The 10,825-nt window shown below is 53.5% G+C and overlaps 1 long non-coding RNA gene across 1 annotated transcript; it reads right to left on the bottom strand.

The window, feature by feature from the left end:
* Window positions 1-443: 443 nt before the first annotated feature.
* LOC128342720 (uncharacterized) lies at window positions 444-4,935 on the bottom strand. Its single transcript, XR_008315129.1, has 3 exons — window positions 4,308-4,935; window positions 3,714-3,772; window positions 444-2,634 (listed from the first exon to the last, which is right to left on the bottom strand). It is a non-coding gene; the product is annotated as an uncharacterized LOC128342720 (long non-coding RNA).
* Between the last annotated feature and the right edge of the window lie 5,890 nt (window positions 4,936-10,825).

Genomic DNA, 10,825 nt, shown 5'->3' on the forward strand with positions numbered 1-10,825 from the left:
GGCACAGCCACAGGATTTGGCAAAGAAACCAGACTCTGGAGCTGAGGATTCACAACAGCTGCCAGACATGATCTCTCATGGGGAAGAGCCTGGGATTTCACGGGTCTTAAGACGACGTCTCAAGAGGCAGGCTCAGTGGGAGTCACGTAGGTGTAAGAGATCCCAAGAAAGAAAGCCAAAGTGCTGACTCAGGGAAGACTGATTGGCTGCTGGTTCTCTTGAGCCATATATATTCAACAGTCTCTCATTGCTCAGATGCTATTTGCAACTTTGTTGGCTGCAGATAGTGTGCTCTTGAATTTCAACCATTTCTGTTTGCCTTATCTGTACTTTCCTGCATTGTTCCTTTCATTCCTTGTTTTGTCTTTTCCTTCTACTTATTACTCAGTTAGTGTTAGAGGGGGGTACCTAGTTTCAGTTCAGGGGACTTAATCCATTGACTATTTTCTTTTTGAGCCTTTTATTTTCCTTCATTCCGTTTCGCTGCTGTTTTCTGTTTACTCTCAGGGGGTGTGCTGAAGGGGGTTGTAAAATCCTGTTGGGTTAGCAGAACTAACAGATTCACGACATCTGCCTGGAGTCCTGGGGAATCCTCGGATCAGGGACCTGGCTGGGGGAGAGGGTGAGACCTTTCTTCTCCGGTGCCAGGTTCTTGATGACATTCACTCCCCCCGCTCCAGCTGACTTTCTCATCGTTCCCCTTTTCTCTTGGCAGCCAGATGAAGCCCTGCTTCACGGCCTATAGAGAGAGGAAGGTGATCATGGAGTGTCTCTTCACCATGGGCCACGTGCTGGGTGATACTCCAGAGGCAGATCAGCAGGTAGATATTTACAGAGCTCCTTCCACCCACCCCTGCCCACCTAGGCAAAGACTCTCTCTGGGCCTGTGCTACATCAGTGGGGGGCCTGCTTAGCTCCCCGATGGAGATAGGCGCCTTGAGCCCCCATGAGCGGAAAGGACAGCCAGGGCTCTTGGGAAGCCCAGAGGAACCTTTCCCCCTCCCTGAGGAGGGGCTGGGAATCCACACTCTAGCTCCCTTTCTCCCTTGCAGAGCCCTTTTCTGCCCCCCGAAAAGGTCCTCCAGGCCATGCTGAGGGAACTGCTGGCACAGAAGCCCTCGATGACACACCTCATCCACATGGCAGAAGTAAGTGGGAGAGAGGGTGGCCTCTTCCAGCCAAGGGGAGAGGATCCCCTGGCCCAGTGGGTGTCAAGACCTGGGGTCCCCTGCCGTGCCCTGCCCTGCCCTGCCCTGCCCTGGTAGGGTTGGGCAAGTCAGTGGGAGAGGCCTCAGCTCCCCAACACCATGCCATGGGCAGCGTTCACACATGCAACTCCCTGAGGCGCTGCCTCCCCCTTTGAGCAGCCAGGGAAGGGCAGTCCACAGATGGGCCCTCACCCCAATGATGCCCTCTTCCTCTCCTGACCCAGAGGGGGGGCCCATTGGATACTCAGAGGACATTGGGGGAAGCTTCATTTGTGAGGCTGCTGCAGAAACACTGAAGAGAAGCCCCCCTCTAGGTTCCTCTCCGTCTTGGGGCCCAGCTGACTGCAGTCAAGCGAGGGGCTACCGGGGTGAGGATCTTGCCTGTTTCCTCTTCCAGGCTATTGACGTGCAGATGTATAGTCAGGATGAGTGGGAGGTGGCAGGGAAAGCTGGCCTTTTCCTCCGCAACCTGGCGATTAGGTCCCCCTTCCTCCCTGGCTTGGCTCTAGCATCCTCTGGTGCTCTTCCTCCCGGGTTCAGGATCTCCAGAAGAGCTCTCGTGGGCCAGAGTCTCCAGAGAACCCTCGCCCCCGCCATCTGCCCCACTCCCTCACTGCCGCCAGTGGGAGAAAGCACCAAGCCGGGGCCATTGGAGGAGACCCCTGCTCAGGATGCTGGAGGTGAAGAGGTGCCCCAGTTTGCAGGGGATTGTGGGGCCAGGGTGGTGGCCCGGCTGGAAAGACAGCCCACTCACTGTTCTGCCTTCTCCGCCTCTCCCCACACTCTGCAGCTGGATCCAGGCAAGGCTCCGGCTTGAACCTCGTCACTCTTTCAGCAGGGAGGCGGAGCATCACAGGGCGGCCTGGGTTTTCCTTGACCACCAGACCCAGAGGACCCTGCCGTGCAGTCTTGGACAGGACAGCAAGTCTTCTCTCTGGGGAGACTGCTACTTTGGATTCTTTCTTCTTCTTCTTTATAGCTGTGCAGCATTGCAGGGATCTGTTGCTCGTCTTGTAGTTAGTTGCTTTGGTGCTTCTTGTTGTTTGCTTAGTATTAAATTTGAATTGATTGATCCCACTGGCATGGTGTGTGGACTGCCTTTCAAAGAGCCGGTGTTCTTGCTGGACTCACCTCCTCCTGACAGGCAGAAGAGATGGAAGATCGCAGGCAGGGGTCTCTCCCAGCCCTACCTGGAGATGCCAGGGAGTCCGTGGAGATCTTCTGCATACAAGCAGGCAGGAGCTCTTCCCCTCAGCTTTGGCCCCATCCCCTCAGGGGAACTTCTTCCAGTGCTCACACATGTAGTCTTCCATCCAAATGCAAACCAAGGCAGACCCCACTTAGCAAAGGGGGCCATTCATGCTTGTACCCACAAGGCCAGCTCTCTTCCCCAGAGGCCCGATGGTCACGGCTGCCTCTGTTGAACCTGGGGGGGAAATTAAATACAGAATTACTTCTATTACTACGACAACAGATATTTCACACAGTGGTAGCCAGTTCAGGAGAATAGGACTCCGTGTGTTCCATTGGAAGGAAGTCAAGCTGCTGGTTGCTTTTTCATGATTTCCTGCAAACCTTTTTCCAACTTTGAAAGTGTTCTCCTGAGCTCCAGACCTTTCTTTGGACTGCCATCACTCAGGGCTTCAGGGGTCCTCCAGACATGGATGAACTACAACTCCCATCATCCCCAATGTGTGGTGGCTGGGGACGCTGGGAGTTGTAGTTCAGCCACACCTGGAGGACCACAAGGGGAAACCCCGGGCATAGATGGAGGAGAAGATGGCCCTCCTGGGGCCTGTTCTTACGTTCTTAAAAGCAGAAAGAAAGACACACGAAGCATACCAGTATGTCCATGGTTCCTGAGCATTTGCAGAGCTGAGCTTGTTCATAAACTTGGTTGTCAAATGAAATCGTTTCTGTCAGTTCCCACATTAAACTGGGGATGATGGAAGTTCTAGCTGGGTGACTTTGGGCCAGTCACTTCTCTCTCATCCTAACCTACTTCACAGGGTTGTTGTGAAAGAGAAACTCAAGTATGTAGTACACTGCTCTGGGCTCCTTGGAGGAAGAGCGGGATATAAATGTAATAATAATAATAATAATCCAGCAACAGCTGCAGGCCCACACTTGCCCACCCCTGCCCTAGGGGCAAGCTAATCTCAGAAAACAGTTTTCAGTTTAGGAACAGAGGACGCTGCCATAGACCGAGTCAGACCATGGGTCCATCTGGCTCAGGATTGTCTGCACAGACTGGCAGCGGCTTCTCCAGGGCTGCAGGCAGGAATCTCTGTCAGCCTCATCTGGAGATACTGCCAGGGAGGGAACTTGGGGCCTTCTGCATGCAAGCAGGCAAGTCCTCTTCCCCGAGCATCCCCATCCCCTCAGGGGAAACTCTTACCTGTGGTCTCCCACCCAAATGCAAACCAGGGCAGACCCTGCTTAGCAAAGGGAACCATTCACACTGGCTGCCACAAGACCATCTCTCCTCCCTGAGTTAATGCTCACCTGGTGGTGTAGATTCCCTTGACTTCTGTGCCACTTGTTTCCTTTCAGTCCCTTGAATTCTGTTGGGTAAGAACAGCTTACATTATCTGCTTCGAAAGGTTTACAGTACCAGTCTTATGTTCAGGAATTAGAAACAGGATACTTGGGTTATACTTTTCACAGCCATCTCATGGTCTTGTGGCGATCATCAATATCTCATAAATGACGAGAATAGGGATGTTGTACCTATATTTTTGGTCCTCCGATGAAGAGCTTCATCAGAAGAGACACAAGACAGACAACTAGGGATTTTTCTCCTCTTACGTTATCCCCTTATTTTGGGTTTGTTTTCTCTTTCCCTCAGTCTCATCTGTCTCTGAACTTTACCCGCTCCGCAGGGCTGCTGGGAAGATGCAATGGTGCTAGCCTATAACCTTTTCTTGACTGCAGGGATGGGTCATTTGACAATTCCCCCTGTCATCCTGCCTGGTGGGATTTCTTTTCCTCTGACTTTCCATATCAATGGACACCCTTATAATAACAATTAAATGTTGCCCTTGAAAGTTTATCTTTCTGAACCCAAACAACAGGATTTACAAAATAAAAGAGAGTTACCAAAACTTGTTCCGCCTCCTGTGTGTCTCAAAGGGAGGCTTTGTTGTGGTTGTTGCTGGCTTGTTTATTTGCGAGTAAAGTGAAATGAAGAATATCCAGGCTTAGCAAACAAGCCGCCCACAGGAGCCCTCCAAGCAGGGACCATCTTCTGCTGGCCTCTCAGGATCCCCTCTGGAATATTTCCATACCCCACAGTTATTACAGTTTGTAATCACACAAAATTATTCAATGCGTCACTTCAAGAGCAACCAGGTAAAAAGCCCTCATCCTTGAAAGTCATAAATCTAGCCTTAGCAAGCCAGCCGCCCACAGGAGTGCTCCAGGCCAGGACCGTCTTCTACAGGCCGCTCCGGATCCTCCTCTCAGGGTTGGGCCCTTCTAAGAAAGCAGAGATGGTGGTCCCAGCTCCCTCCTCTCACACCTCAGGCTTTAGCCCTCCAAGAGCAGGAGTGACACCCGCTCCCCCTGCGGGCAGGCAGCTCAGTGGAAACCTGCTGGACTCTTTTCAGATCCAGTGGTGGTTCCTGGGAGGGGCACCACCGCCCCGCCCCCCCTCGACCCTTTCAAGCACACACAGCAGCCGCCAATTTGAATTTTTGAATTCTGGAAAGCCGTTACCCGACCCTCCTGCCTGCCTCTCTGCCTCCCTACCTCTCTGTGCTCTGACGTGGACTGTCTGGGCTCTGATCTTAGATGCGCCAGGAGTGGCCGCCTCCACCACTCGCATCGATCTGATTTGCATATTGAAATTTAATATTAAACTCCTTGAAATCCAATGAGAAGTGCTGCCTTTGTTTGGGGGAGGAGGGCATCTCTGTCTATGTTCACATTTACAGTCTGTGTTTCCTCCAAGGGAGGAGCACAGAGTGCTGGGCGTTGTTAGATTGCTCTGCCCAACAACCCTGTGAGGTAGGTTATTATGCAGACAGAGAAGTGAATGTGTGCCAGAGTCACTTGGGGAGTTCCACAGCTGAACGTGGATTGCAGCTTGTATTTCCCCAGCCTATGCCTCCAACGTGCTCAGCACTGTGCCACAAAGTGGAAGCATTTGCTCTCCATAGAAGTCACCTTTCGTAGCTGGCCTGTGCTTTGCTTGTGGCTTATACAGGGTGTGTGTGTGTGTGTGTGTGTGTGTGTGTGTGTGTGTGTGTGTGTGTGTGTATCCCACTTGTGCTAGACACAAATCTGCACCTGACTGCAGTCCTGTTCAGTGCTCAAAATGAACTGGTGTTTGTTTTTTAATGTCTCTGTCTCTGATGATGAGCAGTTGAGATTGCAGGAATTGTCCCCTTTGCTAAGCAGAGTCCACTCTCGTTTGAATTTTTAAGACTTGTGTTTAATACTTTCACTAGCAATGTACACATGAAAGGAGCACAGTCGGCATATACCCGTTTTCCGCTTCATGCACGTATAATCTGTCCACACACTTGGCGCACATGCAGATTTGTGTGCACAGACAGTGGCAGCGCTGGCAGGAGCATTTGAAGGGGCCTAGATCCAGCTTCATGGTTAAAATCATCCCAGGTGAAGTAACTTCCAAGAAACCCTCCCATTCAGCTGCAGGGAAATGTACGAGCTGTTTGCATATCCTCAGCTCATCTTGGCTGTGTCACAGTGATGCAAAGGCATTGGGTCTCTGTCTTGCTTCCCCAACCCCATCTTTGAACAGGCGTACTTTTAATTTGCCATTCAGCTTTGGGACAAAATTTTGGGGCAGGTGCCATGGTCAGTCTGGATGGTGAAGGTATCGCCACTTGTACATGGAGTCCTCTTGGGAAGAAACATTGCTCTAGGAAGGAGGCTGTAATTTGGACCCCGAAAATGAGGCCTCCTCCTTGTGTCTTGTGGAGTTGACAGCAGCAAGGAAGGGAGTCCTGGAGGTGGGAAGGGTCTCCCAGGAGGGATTTGGGGCAGTGCACCACTAGCCATGGTGGGGAAGGCGGGGACCTCTTGGGGGAACAGGGACGTGGCCGGAAAGGGAGAGAACCACAGGGGCCTCAGAGTTCCAAAGAGGGTCCTTGACTACAGAGGACCAGCAGCTGTTGAGTTGGCAGTTAGCTGGTGATGCGTCCCCCTTTGTGATGTTACCCTTCACTACGGTGTCCTGGGGCAGGAATCATTGCTGGCTCCCTTGTGTGAATGTGAGAGTGGAAGAGAACAAGTGTCTGAGACAGTGGCTGAGAGAGCGAAAGTCATTTAGAGTACAATTGAGCAAGACTGTGAGAGTGAAAGAGAGAGAGAAAGAGCGAGAGATTGAGTAGAGAGTAGAGATTAAATATCGGAGCGATCAGAAGCGGGGATTTGTTTGGGATAGGGAGGGGGAGGCGGTTGGGGCTGGGGTTGTTGTTGTTTCTGGTAGTTTTAGTTGTTGTTGTTTCTTGTTGAGTTAGTTTTAGTTAGTCTTAGTGTTACAGTAGCTTTGATTGGAGAAGAACCACGATCCTAATCATCATGTAAGTATTGCTATATCACCTTATCTATATTATTATTTCTCCAAGATGGGCCATGTGGTGGGGGGGGCATGGTAGAAAGGAGGAGATTGGCTGACAGAGTTTGCAAGCAGCACCTGATTGGGCAGTGGGGATTCCATATGCAGATAGGGAGGAGGAACCTGTGGCACTGTGGTGACTGGGCAGTGGGGATTCCTTATGCAGATAAGGAGGAGGAGCCTGTGATGGTTAAGGTCAGTTGGAATGCATGAAGGGAGGGGGAAGAAAGAGAGAGAGGGGAAGAGTGAGTGGAGGAGAGAGAAGGAGAAAAAGAAGGGAGGGGGAAGAGAGACAGAAGGAAGGGCAAGGGACGGGCCTGAGTCTGTCAGCGGCCTGAGGGGAATGAGCCGCCATGGCAGCACTAGCAGCAAGGAAGGGCCCAGTCAACCACTGCTGCTGTTTGGGGCTACCAAGGTCATTGTCTGAGGCAGGCAGCAAGAGATGGGCCTGGGCCTGTCAGCAGCCTGAGGGGAATGAGGGTCCATGGTGGTGGCAGCAGTGAGGAACGCTCCTCCAGGGCTTTGGAGGCATGGCTTGAGTGCCATTGAGGATCTGGCTTCCTTCCTCTGCTTGGAGTCCTGAGGAATCCTTGGATTGGGGCCCTGCCTGTGGGAGGGGGTGAGACCTTTCCCTTCCGGTGCCAGGTTCTTGATGGCATTCTCTCCCCCCCCCCCCCGCCCCCACCGCTGGCTTCCTCATCTTTCCCCTTTTCTCCTGGCAGCCGGGGCCTATAGAGAGAGGAAGGTGATCATGGGGTGTCTCTTCAGCATGGGCCACGTTCTGGGCGACGCTCCAGAGGGAGATCAGCAGGTAGATATTTACAGAGCTCCTCTACCCCCCCCACACACACACCTAGGCAAAGACTCTCTCTGGGCCTGTGCTACCTCAGTGGGGGGCCTACTTAGCTCCCCGATGGAGATAGGCGCCTTGAGCCCCAGTGAGTGGAAAGGACAGGCAGGGCTCTTGGGAGGCCCAGAGGAGCCTTTTCCCCTCCTTGAGGAGGGGCCGGGAATCTACACTCTGGCTCCCTTTCTCCCTTGCAGAGCCCCTTTCTGCCCCCCCGAAAAGGTCCTCCAGGCCATGCTGAGGGAAATGCTGGCACAGAAGGCCTCGATGGCACACCTCATCCACATGGCGGAGGTAAGTGGGAGAGAGGGTGGCCTCTTCCAGCCAAGGGGAGGGGATCCCCTGGTCCAGTGGGGGTCAGCAGCTGGGGTCCCCTGCCTTGCCCTGCTCTGCCGGGCTAGGGTTAGGCAAGTCATAAGAACATAAGAACAGCCCTGCTGGATCGGGTGCAAGGCCCATCTAGTCCAGTATTCTCTTTCACACAGTGGCCCACCAGATGCCGCTGGAAGCCACAGTCAGGAGTTGAGGGCATGCCCTCTCTCCTGCCGTTACTCCCCTGCAACTGGTACTCAGAGGCATCCTGCCTTTGAGGCTGCAGGTGGCCCACAGCCCTCCGCAGTCAGTGAGAGAGGCCTCAGCTCCCCCCATCCACCCCATGGGCAGCATTCACACATACAACTCCCTGAGGCACTGCCTCCCCCTCTGAGCAGCCAGGGGGACTGAGCAATCCACAGGAGGGCCCCCACTCTGAGGATGCCCCTTCCCCCCGGCTCACCCGACCTGGTGGGGGGGGCAGAAGACTCCCTGAATACTGGGGGAAGCTTCATTGGAGAGAAGCCCCCCTCTTAATTCTTCTCCGTCTTGGGGCCCAGCTGTTGGCTTCCTGGTGTGAGGATTTCGCCCAGGGCAGTGGCATTTCGAGGGACTGGAGGGACCCCCAAAGGACCCATATAATAGCCAAAAAGGTTTTGCTTTAAAAGTGTATATGAATTCTGGAAAATGATCAAGTCTCTGGATGGAGGAAGTATGCAATATCTCCAAACACCAGGGAGTAAAAAGATATATTATAAAGAAAAACATTGAATAAGCAATCTCATTTAACGTGATAAACAATGTTTTTCATTGTTACCTGCATTTACTTTTAAAATATACACTGCTCACCTGGATGAGTCCAATGAGATGGCTTATCAGATTGCTTTCTTTCTCTTGTCTTTTTATTCCCTGGTGTTGGAGGAATTGCATTCTTCCACCATCCATCAACTTGACCCTTTCCCAGAGTCCACGCCTCCTTTCAAAGCATAACCTCTTAGGCAGTGAGGTGGTGGTGGGTTCTTTTGGGGTCCATGGGCATACTTGATGGAACCCACCCGGGTCCTCTTCAGCTTTTCTTCCGGCGGGAGTGTTTCGTCCTACAGGCTATCGATGTGGACATGTACAGTGAGGATGAGCGGGAAGTGGCGGTGGCAGCAAAGGCTGGCCTCTTCCTGCTGAACCTGGCGATTGGGCCCCACTTCCACTTTGAGGTCAGTCTCCCCCATGCTGGCCTGGCCTTGCTCCAGCATCCCCAGCTCCCCTCTTCCAAGTTCCAGGGTCCCCAGACAAGCACTGATGGGCCTTCTTTTCTCCCTCTCTCTGCAAGCGGAGATGATCAAACCTCTGCTGCCCCTGGCGATTCACCGGATCAGGAGGATGACGGCCTGGGCCAAGGGAGATGGTTGTGATTCATCAAGTGAAGGTAATGTCCACCCCCAAGGGAATGGGGCAGGCAGAGCTCCCTCCCTGCTCTGGGCCTGGGCGGCTCCCCCTCTGGGCCCGACGTGGGTCTGCAAGGAGCCCACATGCTCCGTCTCTCTTGCCTCCAAGTGCCCTCCCCAGAGAAAGTGCCTTGGCTTCCCCATCCTGCCCCAGGGCAAACATGGCATTCCCTTAGGAATGCCTTGTGGCCAAACCGCAGCTAAGGAAGCTGTTCCTCTTGTTCCCTTTGGGGATTCCAGCCCAAAAGCCGCCTCCATTTCTCAGGGACGGGAAGGGCCCTCTGCCCCTTTCCAAAGTCAAGCTGTGCTCTCATGAATTCTCCTGTCTTCTCTCCCAAACAGACGACCTCCTTTGGGAGGATTGATGCAGCCTCGTGGCCTAGTTCAGGTGGGGTAAGCCATTTCTTTTGCTCCCTTTTGGGAATTGCAACTCCATTTCTTGGGGGCAGGCAGGGCCCTCTGCCCCTTTCCAAAACCAAACCGTGCTGGGACTCTTCTTCTGCTAAATGGGCATAGAGGCACCTTTCAATGTGGTGGTTGAGCAGGAGGAGAGTAACTGGCCCCCTCCACCCCAGCACAGCATCCCTCCAGTGACTGTTGCTGGTCTCTATCATGGGTTTCTTTTTCGATTGTGACTCGAGCAGCCATTTTATTTATTTATTATTTCTCTGTGTGATTAGGTTGGAGGCAGAGCGGAGGCAAAGCTCCTGAAGGAAGGAGGACCCCAATGGATGAACTCCAGACTGTAGAGGCGACTGTGTTGATTGTGGCTGAAGTCAGCACCGGCATAAAAGAGGCTCTAGAAGGCACAACCATAGGCCATGCATGCACGCCCAGCCAAGGGAACCAGGCAGAGGCGTAACGAGTGTGGGGCAGGCAAGGCACGTGCCCTAGGTGCAGCCAAAGGGGGGGCGCAAAGTGCCTGCCATGCCCCGCCCCCACTCCCCCCGCACAAATTTTTATTTAATTTTTTTTTTTTTGAAAAAAATTGAGTCTGAGCGGCGGCAGTGCCCCCTCCCCCTCCCCCCGAGTCAGCGCAGGTGCCCCCGTGACTCACCAGTCGCGAGATCTGTCCGGGTGGGGCGGCGGTCTCTCCCATTGGCTCCTGGCGAGCAGAGGAGTGGAGAGAGCGTGCGCCGCGTGGCTGGACGATGACGAGGAGCACAGCATGCTGCCCTCCTATCATGTGTGCTGCTGCCTCTGCCGCTGCAGCCGGCCTGGCTGCCTGCCGAGTGAGGAGGGATGACGGGAGCAACAACAACAGGCAAAGCTGTGCCTGTGCTTCTGCTTACTACTACTACTTAGTCCCCTTTGCTAAGCCGGCGAGGTGGCAAGAAACGGGGGTCTGCTGGGTGTGCTCGCAGGGCCGGCACTCTCTTCAGTTCTGGGCTTCTTCGGCTGCAGTAGTGCTACGCGGAGTAGGTTGGAG

This window comes from Hemicordylus capensis, chromosome 2 (assembly GCF_027244095.1).
Source record: "Hemicordylus capensis ecotype Gifberg chromosome 2, rHemCap1.1.pri, whole genome shotgun sequence".
NCBI classification, from domain to species: domain Eukaryota; kingdom Metazoa; phylum Chordata; class Lepidosauria; order Squamata; family Cordylidae; genus Hemicordylus; species Hemicordylus capensis.